A 17,791-nucleotide genomic window follows, 5' to 3' on the forward strand; every position below is an offset into this window, starting at 1 on the left:
TGAGCTCAACCACACTGGTCAATGATTCAATCAATCATGCCTATGTACTGGAGCCTCCAAGAGAACCCTAAATGATGGGCTTTAGAGAGCTTCCAGATTGATGATCATATCAAGGTGCTGGGAGGGTGACACGCCCAGAGAGGGCATGGAAGCTCCACATCCCTTCCTAAGTACCTTGTCCAACGCATCTCTTCCATTTGGGTATTTCTGCATTATATCCTTTATAATAAACCAGTAATAGTAAGTAAAGTGTTTTCCTGAGTTCTGTGAGCTGTTATAGCATATTATTAAACCCAAGGAGGAGGCATGAAAATCTTGCATTTTAAGTGGTCAGTCAGAAGTACCTGAAGTCTGAACTTGTAATTGGCATCTGGAGCAGGGAGGCAGTCTTGAGGGACTGAACCCTTAACCTGCAGGATCTGCACTAATTCCAGGTAGTGTCAGAATTGGCTGGTGTGGAAAACCCACACATTTGGTGTCAGAAGTGTGAGCAGAGGAAGTTTTCTTTCAGAATCTTTGTGACCTTGGGTTAGGTAGATTTCTTAAATGGGACACAAAATATACCATAAAAGAAAAAAATAATACATTGAACTTCATCCTAATAAATTGATAAACTGGATTTCATCAAAATAAAAAACTTTCAGGAACTTCCCTGGCAGTCCAGTGGTTAAGACTCCACGCTTCCAATGCAGGGGGCTTCGGTTCGATTCCTGGTCGTGGAATTAAGATCCCACATGCCCCACAGCAAAATAAATAAATAAATAAATAAAAATTAACTTTAAAAAAAAAACAAACTTTCACTCTTCAAAGACACTGTTAAGTAAATGAAAAGTTAAGCTGCAAATTGGAAGGAAATATTTGCAAAACACATAACTGATAAAGGACTTGCATCCATAGTATACAGAGAACTCTCAAAACCTAATAATAAGCCAAACAACCCACTTTTTAAAAAATGAGCACCGGATAGGCAAATGCATAGAGTCAGAAAGTAGACTAGTGGCTGCAGGGCTACAGGGAGACACGTATTCCAGTGTTCACAGCAGCTGTATTCTTAATAGCCAAAAACTGGTAACAACTGAAATGCCCATCATCTGGTGAACTCATAAACTAATTGTGGTATATTTATACAATAAAATGATATTCAGCAATAAAAAGGAACAAATTACTGAAACATGCAACACAGATGAATCTCAAAAGTATACTAAGTTAGGACTTCCCTGGTGGTGCAGTGGTTGAGAATCTGCCTGCCAATGTAGGGGACATGGGTTCGAGCCCTGGTCCAGGAAGATCCCACACGCCGCGGAGCAACTAAGCCCGTGCGCCACAACTACTGAGCCTGTGCTCTAGAGCCCGTGAGCCACAAGTACTGAGCCCGCGCACCTAGAGCATGTGCTCCACAACGAGAGCAGCCACCACAATGAGAAGCCCGCACACCACAAAGAAGAGCAGCCCCCGCTCGCCGCAACTAGAGAAAGCCTGCACGCAGCAACAAAGACCCAACACAGCCAAAAATAATTAATAAATAATAAAATAAATAAATTTATTTTTAAAAAGTATACTAAGTTAAAAGCACAAAAGACCACAGATTATAAGATTCCAGTTATATGATATTCTAGAAAAGACAAAATATAGGGATAGAAAGAAGATCAGTGGGGGTAGAGGGAAGGGACTGACTGCAAAGAGGTACAAGGGAACATCTTGGGGTAAGAGAGATGGTCTATATCTTGACTGTGGGTAGTGGATACACAACTATACAAAATTTTCAAGACTCATTATACAACTGAAATTGGCATAGTTTATCGCAGGTAAAGCATAGCTCAATAAAGCTGATTTTAAAAATTTGAATTCTCAAAACTACTCTGTAGTTCTACTCTTTTTCACTAAAATCAAGATATGATAATGAGGTGTTTGGTGATGTTTTAAAACAAATGACTGTGAGAATCTGCTATCAAGAATGCACTGTATTTGATAACAAAACTACCAAATTCCCAAAGGAACAGAATATACTCAGTTTTAAGGAAGTCCAATGAAGTTTGGCAAAAAAGCAGATCGGCTTATCCAGGGTTATACAAAATACCAGTGATGAGAGGAAGGAACAGGTTAATAAGCAGGAAAAGAAAACAATTCACAAAACCTTGCTCTAAAGACACTTTCTCATACAACTCTTAGGAACGTGTCATAATCTTACCTGTTGGTTTTCAAATTCCCTAATTTCCCCTAGCGTATTATGGCAACTCTGTCAATATATTATATATGTAATATATAATAAATAATGGCATAAGAAGAAACAAGGTAGCAATAAATGAGGCAAGAAAAGGGATACTGAGAGAATCCACATAACATTCCCCAAAAAGGGGTGAGACTGGAAAAGTAAAGTTGGAGCCTGGTGGCCCAAGCTAAGAGTTTATCTCACAGAAACTGGAAATGATAAAAAAGCTTTTAAGTTGGAGAGTGACAATAAAAATGCTGTATTGAAAGAATAATCCAGTGGCCATATGCAGGTTAAATGAGAGTAGGAAAGATCAAATGCGAAGACATTAATTTCTAGACATTAAAACATTGCCTAGGGCTTCCCTGTTGGCGCAGTGGTTGAGAATCTGCCTGCCAATGCAGGGGACACGGGTTCAAGCCCTGTTCTGGGAAGATCCCACATGCCGCGGAGCAACTAAGCCCATGTGCCACAACTACTGAGCCTGCGCATCCAGAGCCTGTGCTCCACAACAAGAGAGGCCGCAACAGTGAGAGGCCCGCGGACCGCGATGAAGAGTGGCCCCCGCTTGCCACAACTAGAGAAAGCCCTCGCACAGAAATTAAGACCCAACACAGCCAGCATAAATAAATAAATAAGTAAATAAATTTATTTAAAAAAAAAACATTGCCTAAAACTACATCAATGGTTTTCAAACTCCTGAAACAACTTTTTTGTTGTTGCTGTGACAGTCACACCCCCGTGAGTCCCATCAAAAAAACATCTAACATTACCTTATAGGTGCTACTACTAAACAACTGTTCAGAGTACAGCAAGAGCCCAAACTGCTTTAAGTACCAAAGTAGGTGTTAAAGTCCGGAAAGAAAGAGGGCCAGAAGGTAAAAGAGGTGACCTCACCCTGGTCACACAACCCACTGTTTGCCTCTACCCTCACTACCACCCACAAATAGCTGTCTGGAGAGCTCCACAGCATCCTGGGAATTCTCCTTAGTAACTGAATAGGGGTCCTGAATCCAGTTTGATAAACAGTGATCTATAGTAATTAACCTGGAGGAAAAAAAGATTTTATAGAAATATAATTAATTTTTTCCACAAGAAAAAAAATACTAAAACTCAAGGGAATACATATCCAAACACATAAAAGTATTTTAGTAAACAATAAAGCCTTAAATATGAAAAAGGACAAATTAAGAATCTGAGAATGGACATCTAAGAGTATATATACTATTCCAAAACTCTGTCATATGATCAGATACAGTGACTAAGATGTATGATGATAAAGTAGCCTTAGCACAGTTGTCAATGTTCTACCTACCTGTTTTTGCATCCCCAAAATTACTTTTCTCTAAGCTTATCTGACACAACCAAAGTCCACACAGGCTATATCACCATCTATTCTATGAAAAAAGGATGGTATATTTATAATCAACAATGCAGACATCAATGTTTATACAGGAGTCAATAATGTCTGAAGAGTGAATAATTTCATGAAAATGGCTTACTGTCTATCTCCCTTCATTATAATATATACTTTAGTAGGAATTTTTGTTTCTTTTCTTCACTGATATATTCCCAGTATGAAAACAATTCCTGGCATGTAGCACTTACTGAATTATTAGATTTTTATACTGGCATCAATAGTTCATTTCAGTCACAAAAAGTCTGCCACTATAATCATCATCCTCATATGAAGGGTTGTAATAACAAGTTCAGTTTTATTCAATCTACTTAAAAGTTACCCTTGAGGGTATTTTTTTAAACTGCAATTAACAATTTTTTTTGCCATTTAGTTATTAATTTATGAAAAGTGTCTGACATAGTTCCTGAAATCACAGCGGAATAAAAGTTAGTGCCTTTGCTTTGCTACTCCCTTTCAAAAAGTTACCCATGTCCATAACCTGCTGCATCAATGATCATTTCCTAAAGCAAGTATATTGAAGACCATAGATTTAATCACAGGACTCATACTGCAACAAATACATAGAAAAATACCTTAGAAAAGTACCACTTGTATAGATAACAGAGAGAGGATAGAAGTTACTGAATTCATTGACTTAAATTAGGACAACATCAGGAGAGCACAGCTGACAATGGTCTCCGCACAGGTTGAAAACTGCAACAAAAGTAAGCACTGTTGGTAGTTTATCATTTTCTCAGGTGTATGGGAGTAGGGAAAAAAAACTAAATGTCATTCCTTTAAGCCATTTTCAAGAGCTGGGAGGGCTACTGTGACCTGACTTCTATTTTTCTGCTTACACCCTAAACAAAGACATGCATTTGAAAAAACATAAAAGGCTGGATGGTGGAGGTTTAAGACAGCCCTCCTTTGTTTCCAAAGCTTCCTATACTTCACCATCGCAATCCTTATTACTCTGTATTTTAAAAGCCAACATCATAAGCTACATAAGGACTATGTTTATAGCTGGAAGGGTGCTGAGCACATACCAAGCGTTCAATAAATATTTCCCGAATAAATACTGCCTGAATCCCCCACAGAATTATAAGCTTCATGAGAGCAGGGATTTCGAGTGTCTCATACACCAATTTTCCACTGCACTTAGCACAGAGTATGATCCAAAGAAGCTAATCAAAAGCTATTTACTTAATGAATGTGTTTATGACCAGGAAACACACACAAAAAGGTGACCTATATGAGACTCGAACCCATAACCTTAGCCCCATTATAGTATGCACTAATGAACCAAGATAAGGAATTTTACAGTGTGCAAGTTTCAGTGTGCATATAAGCATTAAATCTCACCTACAAGCACTCACAAAAGTTTCAAGAAAATTAGTCAAATATTGATTACTTTCCCAGCCATTCTCTTTATTCTAAACTTTGTTCCCCAATACCTTAACTCAAATGACCCATAATAATAGATCCTAAAAATTAAGAAAATGTTGTTTGTGCCAAAAAACATATCCTCACTAATTAAAACTGGAGAGGATTAAAGAAATAAGATGAATGCCAAGAGGTACTCAAAGCAGTCAAAGAAAATCAAAGGCTATGCCCCAACTAAACTGAAAACAGGATATCCTTCAAATTAAAAAAAATAATAAAATAAAATAAAATTCCCACTCACTCATCAACAGAAGTCAGTTATGACACTTTTCTGGAACAAATGGTTCAAAGAAAAATGCAAATTTTGTCATTTGCTCTAACGTGTCACTTAAAGATCAGCATAAGCAGTTGCTCGAGACCAACATATAAGAGTAAAAAATGATTTAAGGAAAAATGTCAGATATCAAAACTAAATAGTTTTGTTTTAAAACAGCAAGTCATCTCAACTTTAGGAACTCATCAATTTTGGAAAGTCTGAAGAAGTACATTCTCTGGAAAAAAGTTTTTAAATGAAAAGAAGTGTATTCTTATTATGGAATATGACAAATATAGCATAATTTGACTCTCTAAGATACTAACACCTCACTGATCCAGAGATTTATCCTAAAAGAATAACAAGAAACAAAAGAAACAAAAGAAAGATAATCTTAACAAAAGAAAATACAGGGAGCATAAATGGTCTATAATTTAAAACATGCACATATCATCAAGTCTGTGAACTAAAAGCTCAGGTATTTTATTATTAACGGCCTCATTCAGAAGTCTATTATTTTACTCTGAGGAACATCTGGTATTATGTTATTCACATATTACTAACATTAGCAATATTTATTAGGTATGATTCTGTCCCCGTAGGTGCTACACCATACAATTTAAAAAGGCATAGACCTTGATCTCTGGGTTCTTTTTTGAGGTCCAAAACAATCCTTATGTACGTCAAACCAGCTTTGTTATCTGGTTTCCTAGCCTACAGCAGATTTAAAATTGGAAATCAAAAGAATGGCTAGATTAGAAACAATAACCAATTCAGTTAACAATGAGCACCTCTAGAGCCTAGAGTACCACTTCCTACCAACAGGAACCACAACTTCTTAAAGAAACAGCTGACCGCAGAATTGGAACAGGAAGTGTAAAAGAAAAGTTTGAACATCTTGTCACATCAGAAAGCAAGGAAGCTAACAAAGAGCACTAGGACCAGGACTCAGGAAGCAGTGTGAAGATGCTCTCAGAAGTCAAAGATGGGAAAATCTAAGCATCAAATTTTAGAAGAGTAATGGTAGCAGATCAAAATACATCAAATATATAAAAATCTGTAAGTTTCAATTTAAAGGATAAACAGAAGACAAAGAAATATGTTTGGGAAAAAAAAAAACACCAAAAGATACAATCAGTACTTATGTTAAACTTTACAGGAGAAAAGGTCTAGCTTCTTTAACAAATTGCAATGGGAAAAAGAAAAGGGAAGGGAAATACATAGATTAAAATACTTGAGACATAACAACCAAATGCAATGTATGATCTTGTTTAAACCTTGATTTAAACAAACCACTGTAAAATGACACTTTTGAGACAATCAAGGATATTTGGCTGGATATTTGACATTAAGAAATTATTGTCAAATTTTAGGTATAATAAGGGAAGAGTCATCTTTCCAGATACATAAGCTCAAATCTTATGGGTGAGATTTTTTAAATAAATAAAAAGAAAGGAAAGGATAAAGTACACTGACACTAGGTGACAAACAGCAAGGAACACAGTTATAACTGTCTAGGGTCACTGAATGTATGGAGCAAACAGTTCTACACAAATAGCTCTCAGAGGCATCACTGTATTACAGCACAGAACCACGTCTAATGCTCATACTAACCACCATCAGTCATCAAGAATAAGGTAAATTATGTTCTATATACACAGCTTAGGCAGATCAGATGTCCAAATAATGGAATACGATGCATTAAAGTTTATATTTATACTCACTGAGAAGGAAAGATGATCACAACATTTTAAGGGGGAAAAAAAGGTTGATTTTGCTGCTTAAATCTGTTTTATTTTACCCAAGCCCCCCAACACACACACCACCTAACAGTACCTTGCTCTAAGATAACTGCTGATTGTTTAAATGTAGAAACATAAGAACAAACATCCTGAATGGCTTCCCACTTAAGAGCAAACACCTTCAAACTAATTTACATTAATGGTCTAGTCCATGTGTTTGACACAATTTTTAAGTGTAAGATAAACTATTATGAAGTTACAAAATTACAAGAACCATAAAGAATGTTCGCTAACTTAAAATGACTTAATTCAAAAATCTCACCTGAACCCTACTTAAAATATATATGCAAGTTATCATGGGCTGAATTGTGCACCTGAATCACCTTATTGTGTCAAAAAGCAAAAGAGTCCTCAAAGAATGATGGGAACATGTCAAAAGAATACAGAAGCCAGCATGAATGGGTAGCCGATAGCCAAAACATGACCAATTTGAGTATCAAAATAAATAGTAATGGATTATAACCCACTGGAAAAAAATAGGATACCTGATTCACACAGATATAAATAAAACAATAATTTGAAGGTCTGATGAGGAACAAAGTATCTGCAAAGTTTCAAAGTACCTCCTACAAAACACTAATTACAAAGATTAAAATATATTTATTTATTTTTGGCTGTATTGCGTCTTCGTTTCTGTGCGAGGGCTTTCTCCAGTTGCGGCAAGCGGGGGCCACTCTTCATCGCGGTGCGCGGGCCTCTCACTATCGCGGCCTCTCTTGTGGAGCACAGTCTCCAGACGCGCAGGCTCAGTAGTTGTGGCTCACAGGCCTAGGTGCTCCGCAGCATGTGGGATCTTCCCAGACCAGGGCTCAAACCCGTGTCCCCTGCACTGACAGGCAGATTCTCAACCACTGCGCCACCAGGGAAGCCCTTACAAGGATTTTTTAAAAAGTAATTTTACAGTGGAAAGGCCTGGCAGACACCACCTTAATCAAATGGTCAAAATGGACATTACCAGAATGGGACAAATCAAAACTGTGTGCCACCTGATAGGACGCAGTGAGACAAAACACAGCTTCACCTGTGTGGCTTTTGTGCCAAAGATACATAACTTGAATCTAATCAGGAGGAAACCTCAAATTTAGGGACTTTCTACAAAACAACTGGCCTGCAATCTGGCAAAGCATTAAGGTCATGAAACCCAAGGAAAGACTAAGGAACTGTTCCAGATTGAAAGAGACTAAAGACACATGACAACTAAATACAACATTTGATTTTGAACTGGATACTTCTAATAAAAGACATTATTAAATATTATTTATTAAATAAAAGACGTTATTAAAACAATTAGCAGAACTTGAATGGGTCTGAGGGTGAAATAGTAGTAATGTATCAATATTAATTTCCTCATTCTCTTCGTTGTAATATGGTTATGTAGGAGAATGTCCTTGTTTATAGGATATATACACTTAAATGTTAGCAGGTGTTAGGGCATCATTTCAACAACTTAATTCTCAAATTGCCATGACCACAAAGAAGACACCCCCAACACCTCTTGGGCAAGATAAAGGCTGCAAACATATGCCTACAGAGGCCAGGCAATAAGGTAAATACTTGAAACAAGCTAGGTATAAAGCAAGGACTGAGGCTGTTTACCTGACGCATCACTCAGTGAGTATATATCATCTGGAATCCAAGTCCACAGTGGCAATATCATTCCATTTTTCAAGAGAAACCAAAGATGCAGATTTTTATGTGAAATTTCCCAATTTTTAACACACTGAAAAGGGCCAAACAAAACATGTCTGTCGACTAAATTTGAACCACAGCTGTCTCTGGCCCAGAGGCATGTTTCTCAAACTGAAGCCTAGGGATAAAAGGAAACCACATGATATACGTGGAACATATTCTTGGAGCTGCAGTTTTATCCCAAGAGTTTGCCTGGAATTTTCTGGGAAAGGAACTATTTCTTTATTTTTAAAATGCAATATTTTGGAGTTTAATGCAAAGTTCATATGATTTTTAAAAACTTCTCATTTAAAAATAATTTCAAGCTTACAGAAAAGCTGTAAGAACAAGAATAGTACAAAAAAACACCTGTACAGTTTTAACCAAATTCATCTATTGTTAACATTTTACTCATTTGCATTACTTGCATAAGAGCATCCTTCCACCCTCCCTCCTCCTCTCTACGCAAACATACAAATATATACACACGTAAATACATAGCTCTATATATACATATATGTGTATATATATAAAACATATATACATGTTACATTATTTTTTCTGAACCATTTGAGAGTAGGTTATATATCATGGCACTTTATTCCTAAAAATTTCAGTGTGTATTTCCTAAGAATAAAAACATTATTTTACAGAACCTTAGGATAGTTACCAACTTTAGTAAATTTAACATTGATGCCATACCTTTATCTAATCTACCATCCATATTCCATTTTTGCCAAATGATCCAATAATATCCTTAATATCATTTCCCCCTCTGATACAAGATCCATTCTAGAATCAGGTACTACAAGTAATTGTCATGTCTCTTTAGTCTCCTTTAATCTGGAACATTTCCACAGCCTTTCTTTGTCTTTATAATATTAACATTTAAAAAAGTACAGTCTCGCCCCCTACCCTTTTAAAAAACAGGATGTTCCCCATTTGGAGTTCAATGTTCCTCAGGATTACATTCAGGTTATGCATTCCTGGCTGGCGAACTACATAAGTGATGTGTTCTTCGCAGGCATCACATTCAGAGGCACACAATGTCCACTGGTGCTATTTATTTTGATCATGCACTCAAGGTGCTGTCTGATTTCATCACTGTATAGAGTTACTATTTTTTTCCCCTTGCAACTACTAAGCAATATATGGGGAGATACTTAAGACCATGCAAACATTCTGCTCCTCATCAAAAATATCCCCATAGATTTAGCATCTATCAATGATTTCTGTCTGGACTAATCTTTATTATAATGGTTGCAAAATAATCATACGAATTTTTAAGTTAAGTAGACTCCACTTCTGGCTACACTCCCACATCCCTTAGGTGTAAGCACTCGGTCTCCTCTACTTTAGGAGCACTACAGTGCAGTAGTTTGAGTGCAACACTAGAATAATTAGGTGCAGCTTCCAGAAAAAACAAGCGTACCTGAGCCATGCCTTAGAGACAGGATAGATTTTGTAAAGCTAATGAGGTAGAGAACCAGTCAAGACACATCAGAAAGTTGAAAAAACAATATGGTGAATGCTTTGCAAAGTAAATAACATACCCTAGCCTATCAGTTTCATAAAGCCACATTTCCACATATGGGGTTTGCCTGAATTACACTGATTCTAGAACTATAGATATACTTTCACTGCTACTGATATTAACTATATTCTAATCATTATATTCAGATTCTAAAAACTTTTCAAAAACAGCACAGTTCATTATAACTATTTCTCATTGTTCATCCACATTTATATATATATGTGAGCCCTCCGACCCAGTCTCTCAAAGATAGGGAATAGACACTAAAAGTGTACCTTTCATCTGATTGTGACCCCTAGAAAGAAATAAATTTTATACTGCCATCTAAGGCAAACATATAAAACTGAAATTAAGTTTCTTGAAGCAATATCATGCAAAGCACCAATATTTTACAATCTTTCTTTCTTCTTCCTCATTCTTTTTAGTATTTGTCTTGACTGCAAATAAATTGATTTCTAAATCCTTAATAGGTGATGCACAAGACCTGCACTTGAAAAACACTACCCTAGAACCTGGCACAGAGTTCTTTATCATATTCTCAACAAAGTCCGAAAAAAAGTTTTCATTTATTTCAGGTGAAATAAGAAGAAAACAAGAACATAAAGAGTTATTTAATATTTTAAAGGATTCTGAGATTGTGTATGATAATTTTTTGGTCTTCAAGTTATTATTTTTTATGCAACCATGGTAAGAGCAAAGGTTGTAAGTTGCCAATTATATACTGGTTCCCTAATATTTTTTCCCCCAATTTTATAGGATCATGAAATCTCCACTGCTCTGCTATGAGATTTCAAAAACACATGAGAGTGTCAGCCTTCAATGGGTTTACAATTTGGCTGGGGAAATAAGACTTACAATAATTTTAGGACTTGTAATAATTACTTCTACCCTTTGAGAAGAAATATTCTGTGATAAGTGCCCTAAAAATGTTCTTATGTTAAAAGTTCAAGGGTGAATATTTTAAGCTGGGAATGAAAGAGAACAAATAACGAAAGGTGTTCAGAAAGGAAACAATATTTGAGTTGGGCCCTGAAGGGTACTTCAAAAGAGAATAGTCACAGGGATGGAAAAAAGCCAATCAAACATGGGGAAAAAGAAATAGGTCAATTAGGCCAGAACATGTTAAGACAGCAGAAAGAGATAATGGAGGACCCTTGACAACAAGGTTAAGGTGCTTGAATTTAGTCATTAAGGCAATGAAGCAATCTGAAAGAGTGAATGGGAGAGTCAAAGCACTGTTTAAGGAAGATTAGTCTGAAGGTCCCACACACACAACAAATTATAGACAAGTGGAGATTCTTGAGGTTATGCAATAATCCAAACACAGAAAAATAAGGACTTCAACTGTGGTGGTGGAAAAGGAAAAGTAAGGAATGGGAAAAGGTGACAAGGATTGATAAGTCTTAGAAGAGATTTTAATGTAGTAGGCAAAAATGGCCAGGAGTCAAACATGGTTCTAAGATGTCAAGGCTGGGTGATACTTACAGACAATGGAAAATAAGAAAAAGAAGCTGTTTTAGAGGATGAGGAGCTCAGATTCAGGTATGTTAGAGTCAATGTACAAGTGGGTTATAAAGAGTCAGTAATAGTGTAAGGAAAAAAACATTGGACCCCATCAGAAAAATCTGAGTTCAAGTGGAAAAAAATGGGGACTTCCCTGATGGCACAGTGGTTAAGAATCTGCCTACCAATGCAGGCGACACGGATTTGGTCCCTGGTCCAGGAAGATCCCACATGCTGCAGAGCAACTAAGCCCGTGAGCCACAACTACTGAGCCTGTGCTCTAGAGCCCGTGAGCCACAACCACTGAAGCCCATGTGCTCTAGGGTCCATATGCCACAACTACTGAGCCCGTGTGCTGTAACTACTGAAGACCGCGCGCCTAGAGCCCATGCTCTGCAACAAGAGAAGCCACGGCAATGAGAAGCCCACACACTGCAAGGAAGAGTAGCCCCTGCTTGCCACAACTAGAGAAAAGCCCACGCACAGGCAACAAAGACCCGATGCAGCCAAAAAAAAAAGAAAGAAAAAAATGGTTAGGATCTAATGAAAAAACCACCAGAATGCAAAATTATATCTATAGTATAGTTTTCACTGTGTAAAAAAGGAGGCATAGAAAAAGAGTAAAAACAAGTACATCAACATGTTAACGTCAGCTGAATACAGATAAACTAGAACAAAAGATAATTTCTTTTTCTTTCTTCTTTTGTACTGTGTTCTCATTGGATACAAACCTTACAAATTAGGCTCCCCACCAAAAAAAAAGAAAAGGAAAAGAAAAATCTGGATTTGAATAGTCTTTTTAAAAACTGCAAACTCCTTGAACCTTAGTTTCCTCATCTATGAAAGAGGAAATAATTTCTTCTCTCCCAAGGTTAGTGTGCAGATTAAATGAGATAAAGTTTTGTAAACTATAAAGCAATATGCAAAGTTAAAGCATTATAACAGTGGCAGCTAAAACTATAGGACAAGAGATCACACAGAGACGTAGAAATATACTACAGATTTGGGAAGCACATTATTTCCTTAGACTATTTTAAAGTTTTAGAATCCATCTATTTTAAAGTCAAAATGTTGGGACTTCCCTGGTGGCACAGTGGTTAAGAATCCGCCTGCCAATGCAGGTGACACGGGTTCGAGCCCTGGTACGGGAAGATCCCACATGCTGCACAGCAACTAAGCCTGTGCACCACAACTACTGAGCCCGTGTGCCACAACTACTGAAGCCTGCGTGCTCTAGGGTCCATGCTCCGCAACAAGAAGCCAGTGCAATGAGAAGCCCAAGCACTACAATGAAGAGTAGCCCCCACTCACCACAACTAGAGAAAGCCCCCGCACAGCAATGAAGACCCAACGCGGCCATAAATAAATAAGTAAATTTTAAAATAAAAACAAAATGTTGTCATACTTCTTTTTTTAATTAATTAATTAATTTTTGGCTGCGTTGGCTCTTCCTTGCTGCGTGCGTGCTTTCTCTAGTTGCGGTGAGCGGGGGCTACTCTTCGTTGCGGTGCGTGGGCTTCTCATTGCGGTGGCTTCTCTTGTTGCGGAGCACAGGCTCTAGGCATGCAGGCTTCAGTAGTTGTGGCTCACGGGCTTTAGAGTGCAAGCTCAGTAGTTGTGGCGCACGGGCTTCATTGCTCCATGGCATGTGGGATCTTCCCGGACCAGGGCTTGAACCCTTGCCCCCTGCATTGGGAGGCGGATTCTTAACCACTGCGCCACCAGGGAAGCCCTGTCATATTTCTTATGAACAAATATTGAAGTTTTACATGTAATAGAAATGGACTCATATACATAAAATTAATATGGTACTTGTCCTACATGCTATTCAAACTTAAATACAAAGCAGAAAAAGACCTAGTAATATCATTCCCTAGTATTTGGACTTCTAAATAAATTGTTTCATGGTTTTAAAAGGCCAGTCTCTATAGAGATAAATTCAGAATCTCCAAATGTTGTCTCTCAGAAGTTACATGCTTGATACATAGCACTGCATTCTAAAAGGTGCTTTCCCCTTCAACTCCCATTTCTGGTACTTTACTTATATCTCTAGATATGTATTTAAAACCAGATAGTAAGCTCCTAAAGGGCAATAAGAATGTCACAAAAATAGGTACACATTAAGAAATACTCTAGCTAACTCATGTTACAGATGTAAGAGTTACTACTCATGCCATATTATACCGTAAGCCTATCTTGAGCCCTTCAAGAGACAACCATTAAGAAATTAAAAGTTAAGAAAAAAATTCACCAAGTAATATTATTACATGGGAAACATTTTTATATGAATATATACAGAATGCTTTAGACTAGATTAGTATTTAAAAATCATATACTACACTGTTCCTTTAAGAAAGCAAGAGTATACGTGAGATGAGAAATAAGTTCTAATATTGTGATGTTAAAGAGATTGTTTTAAAATATCTCATAAACTGAAGCATACTACTACTGCACTGAGACTGTTACATTTCTTATACTAACCCTACAATTTCATCCATTACAATTTTTCTTTAAAAAGAAGTTTTGGAGTTTTGTTTTTAACCTTTGGAGCAGAAAAAGTTAAAATTGATGTGGTTAACAATATGCTTTCTTTAAAGCATAAACACAGACTAAACCTGTGGGCTAATCCCAAGACAAGTCTTAAAATTAAAACCTTTATTATGAAAAAGAGATGCTAAAAAAACTAAGCATGAAATGCACCGAACCCCTGCCTTAAGAAAAATCAACAAAAAAAGCTGTATCAAGTTTCCCACTTTTGCACATAGACCTGAGATCTAAAATATTTACTGTATATATGTTTTGTACATGTATGTGTGTGTATTCTAAACTGATTTGGAGGCAGGACATCAAGATAGATTGTTTTCCCCTCACTAAGTTAAAAAAAAATTGTTTCTAAAGTATTGCTTTTTTATATTACCCTATTCATGAACCAAAAGACACTATGCCTGAAGTAAACGGTACCACCACCTGCCAAACTGCCTGAAATTCATCAGCTGTAGAGATTAAAAGCATTCTTTAGTTGTTTTTAGTTGTAAAACAAAAGTAATACAAAAGGTATATAATTTCTATGTGGCACATACAACACAATCACCCACAATCACCTAACGTCCCTCTCAGTGTTTTCAAAACCATTGCACACAGTTTTAATTGCCGTTAGACATCTTATAAAATGCACATAATAGTGTTTTCCTTATCTAAACACACAACAATCAAGGGTACAGTTTGAATTTTAAAAGTTTTTCACTTTATGAAATCATGCACCATAACATTCCCTTAAATAATCAGCTTCTCTATAACCACTGTTTACAAAGCACTGAGCTTTCCTGCTTATAAAAATGTAGTTTTCTTACACTTTTTTTCAAGAAATCATCTAGTATATAAAAGGAGACACACACATACACTTCCTTGAGAATAAATGTTTTCAGTGCTTGTGACCCCAGAAGAATTTCACATGTTTTGAATTCTTGTTTGGTTAAAAAAAGTTTTTAAACATCTACTAGAATACAAGAGCTTGCCTTTACATTCATGGCTCTCTTGATGATAAAATAAAGATCAATATAACTCTAAGCTCTAGACTAATGAACCACAGGGAATAGAAACAAGCAATTTGGCAAAAGCTGGGTAAAGCTATGTTTAAAGACTACCAATAAAATATACCAGCATTACCCTTCCCTCACTCCCAACTCTTTAAGGTTTCAATTAAGATGGGGCCTAGTTTTACTCTTTCAAGGGGGACAGAAAGAGAAAGCACAGAGCTCCTGCTGAGAAGTATCTTCATGAGAAGCAGCTCCAAAAATACTGCCAGGAACCCTTTCTTTCCCTCCAGCTGACACAGGTTCCTCTTTAAACACAGGTATATCCCCTGCTCCTAACACCATACTTAAAGAAAGGAAGTCTCATCAAGGTACCATCTAAGGATGGCATCAAATAAATTAAAAAATTATCAAATGAATAAAAAAATTCAACACCAGGGTCAGCTATAATGTTCTTGATGAAAAGTGGGAGCCCCAACTAAAATTCATCTTCATCTTTCAGTCTCTCCTATCAGTTGCCTCATGAACTGGATAAGAAGGGATAGCTGTTTAACAAGGATATCCACTGTTTCAAAATAAACTTAAATTAGTGAGAAAGACTCCCACAAAACACAGAAGATGAAGCTTCCGCAAGCCTTCAACGTCCTCAGAACCAACAGGAAAGGAGTAAAAGCTGATTCTAATTTGAGCAGTGATCCCACCATTCCTACAGGCTGAGGAGCCCACAGTTCAGAGATATCTCAGTCACACCACATCCCCCAAGACACTCAGTTTTTTGGCCAAGTATATGATCACCTCTTCGTGAACAAAAAGAACAAGTCTTTCAGTCCAATATGGTTAGGGAATAAATCCAGGCATAAGGCTTAAAGAAAAAAACAAGCAGTGAAAAGTTGATCCCTCTTTAAAAGGAGCCCAAGAATGAAACAACTTCACAATGTAAGGAATTATAAGACATCAAAGGTTAGATAATGGACAACAGGTGCCTTTGGGGAGGAAAGAGTAACACTCAGTTGCCTCCTATTTTAGGATTTCCACTCTCAAAGTACTTGTGTGTGTGTTTCCCAAAGAAAAGTGTGTGCGTTTTTCCCCAAAGAAAGTCAAGGCCAAAATTATGGTTTTTACTACTTAATACCTATAATAGGCCCATTGCTCTTTAACCTACTTTTTTATTTTAGATTTTACGCCACCAGGGAAGTCTAGATTTTAAAAAACCCATTTAATCTCAGTGTGTCTGAATAAAGTGTGGCCTATGGCCAGATTATGCACTGATCCATGAACATTAACCAACTAGGAATTTATTATCAAGAAATGCAAAGAAAGGCATCTGAATACAAGCTACCTCCACATAAAATACTCAATATACAAATCCAGCAGCAGGTATCACATTAACTGCAGTATCAACCAAAGCAGAAACTGTTTCTCTCACCATCATGACAGCTGAGCTCAATCTTTACAGTAACCAGATTCCAATGGCCTCAAAGAATAGTAATTCCAGACAGAGATTATAGGGGACTGAGTACCAGCCTTGAGTTCTGATTCCCTTGGCCAGTTACAAAATTTACTACCTTTATCTGGGTAAAAGGGAATACTGAAAGGATACTTCAGCCTACTTCCCTTTCTCCATTCCACAGAGACAACATATTCCAAAAATGGAGAATCCTTTCTTTCCCTGTCAGAGGCCCCCTTTCCTATGGATTAACTGGGCAGGATTACTTCTCCCCAGCCTGCGTGCAGAGCCAGCAAGCATAGTTCTGCTTTCAGTCCTCTTTTAAAGAGGGTCCCCAGGTTTCCCTGGTGGCACAGTGGTTAAGAATCCGCCTGCCAATACAGGGGACACGGGTTCGAGCCCTGGTCCAGGAAGATCCCACATGCTGCGGAGCAACTAAGCCCGCGAGCCACAACTGCTGAGCCCGCAAGCCACAACTACTGAAGCCCGCGTGCGTAGCGCCTGTGCTCTGCAGCAAGAGAAGCCACCGCAATGAGAAGCCAATGCACCGCAACGAAGAGTAACCCCCGCTCGCTGCAAGTAGAGAAAGCCCGCACGCAGCAACGAAGACCCAACACAGCCTAAAATAAATAAATTTTAAAAACGCCACTTATGTTAAAAAATAAATAAAAATAAAGAGGGTCCCCCAACACAGATGCACCTCTTCCTTTCCTGTATTAGGCAAAAATGATGCTTCAGTGTTTCTGGTTCTCTCCACCACTGCAAAATGTTCAGAGAAGTGGAGGGAGTGAAGGGAAGTTGTCAGTTACTCTGAGAAATACCTAAAAGACGACTCCAAATTTAAAGTGAATACTTGGTGGGGCGGGGGGGGGGGGGGCCCCCTCCTGAAGAGGGAATGGGGGGGTCCCTTCCCTAAAAGGGAGCCTCTGCGTGGGTAAGGGGTGTCCCCAACCTGAAAGAGAGCTCGGTATGTGGGAAGGGGGTGGAATGTTGTACCCAG

At 37.7% G+C, this 17,791-nt stretch overlaps 1 protein-coding gene across 2 annotated transcripts in view; it reads right to left on the minus strand.

Moving 5' to 3' along the window:
- Positions 1-17,791, minus strand: part of EML4 (EMAP like 4) — a 162,034-nt gene that overhangs the window by 143,573 nt on the left and 670 nt on the right. The gene's annotated exons all lie outside the window — the stretch shown is intronic.

The sequence above is a fragment of the Lipotes vexillifer genome, unplaced genomic scaffold (assembly GCF_000442215.2).
Source record: "Lipotes vexillifer unplaced genomic scaffold, Lipotes_vexillifer_v1.1 scaffold278, whole genome shotgun sequence".
Lineage (NCBI taxonomy): Eukaryota > Metazoa > Chordata > Mammalia > Artiodactyla > Lipotidae > Lipotes > Lipotes vexillifer.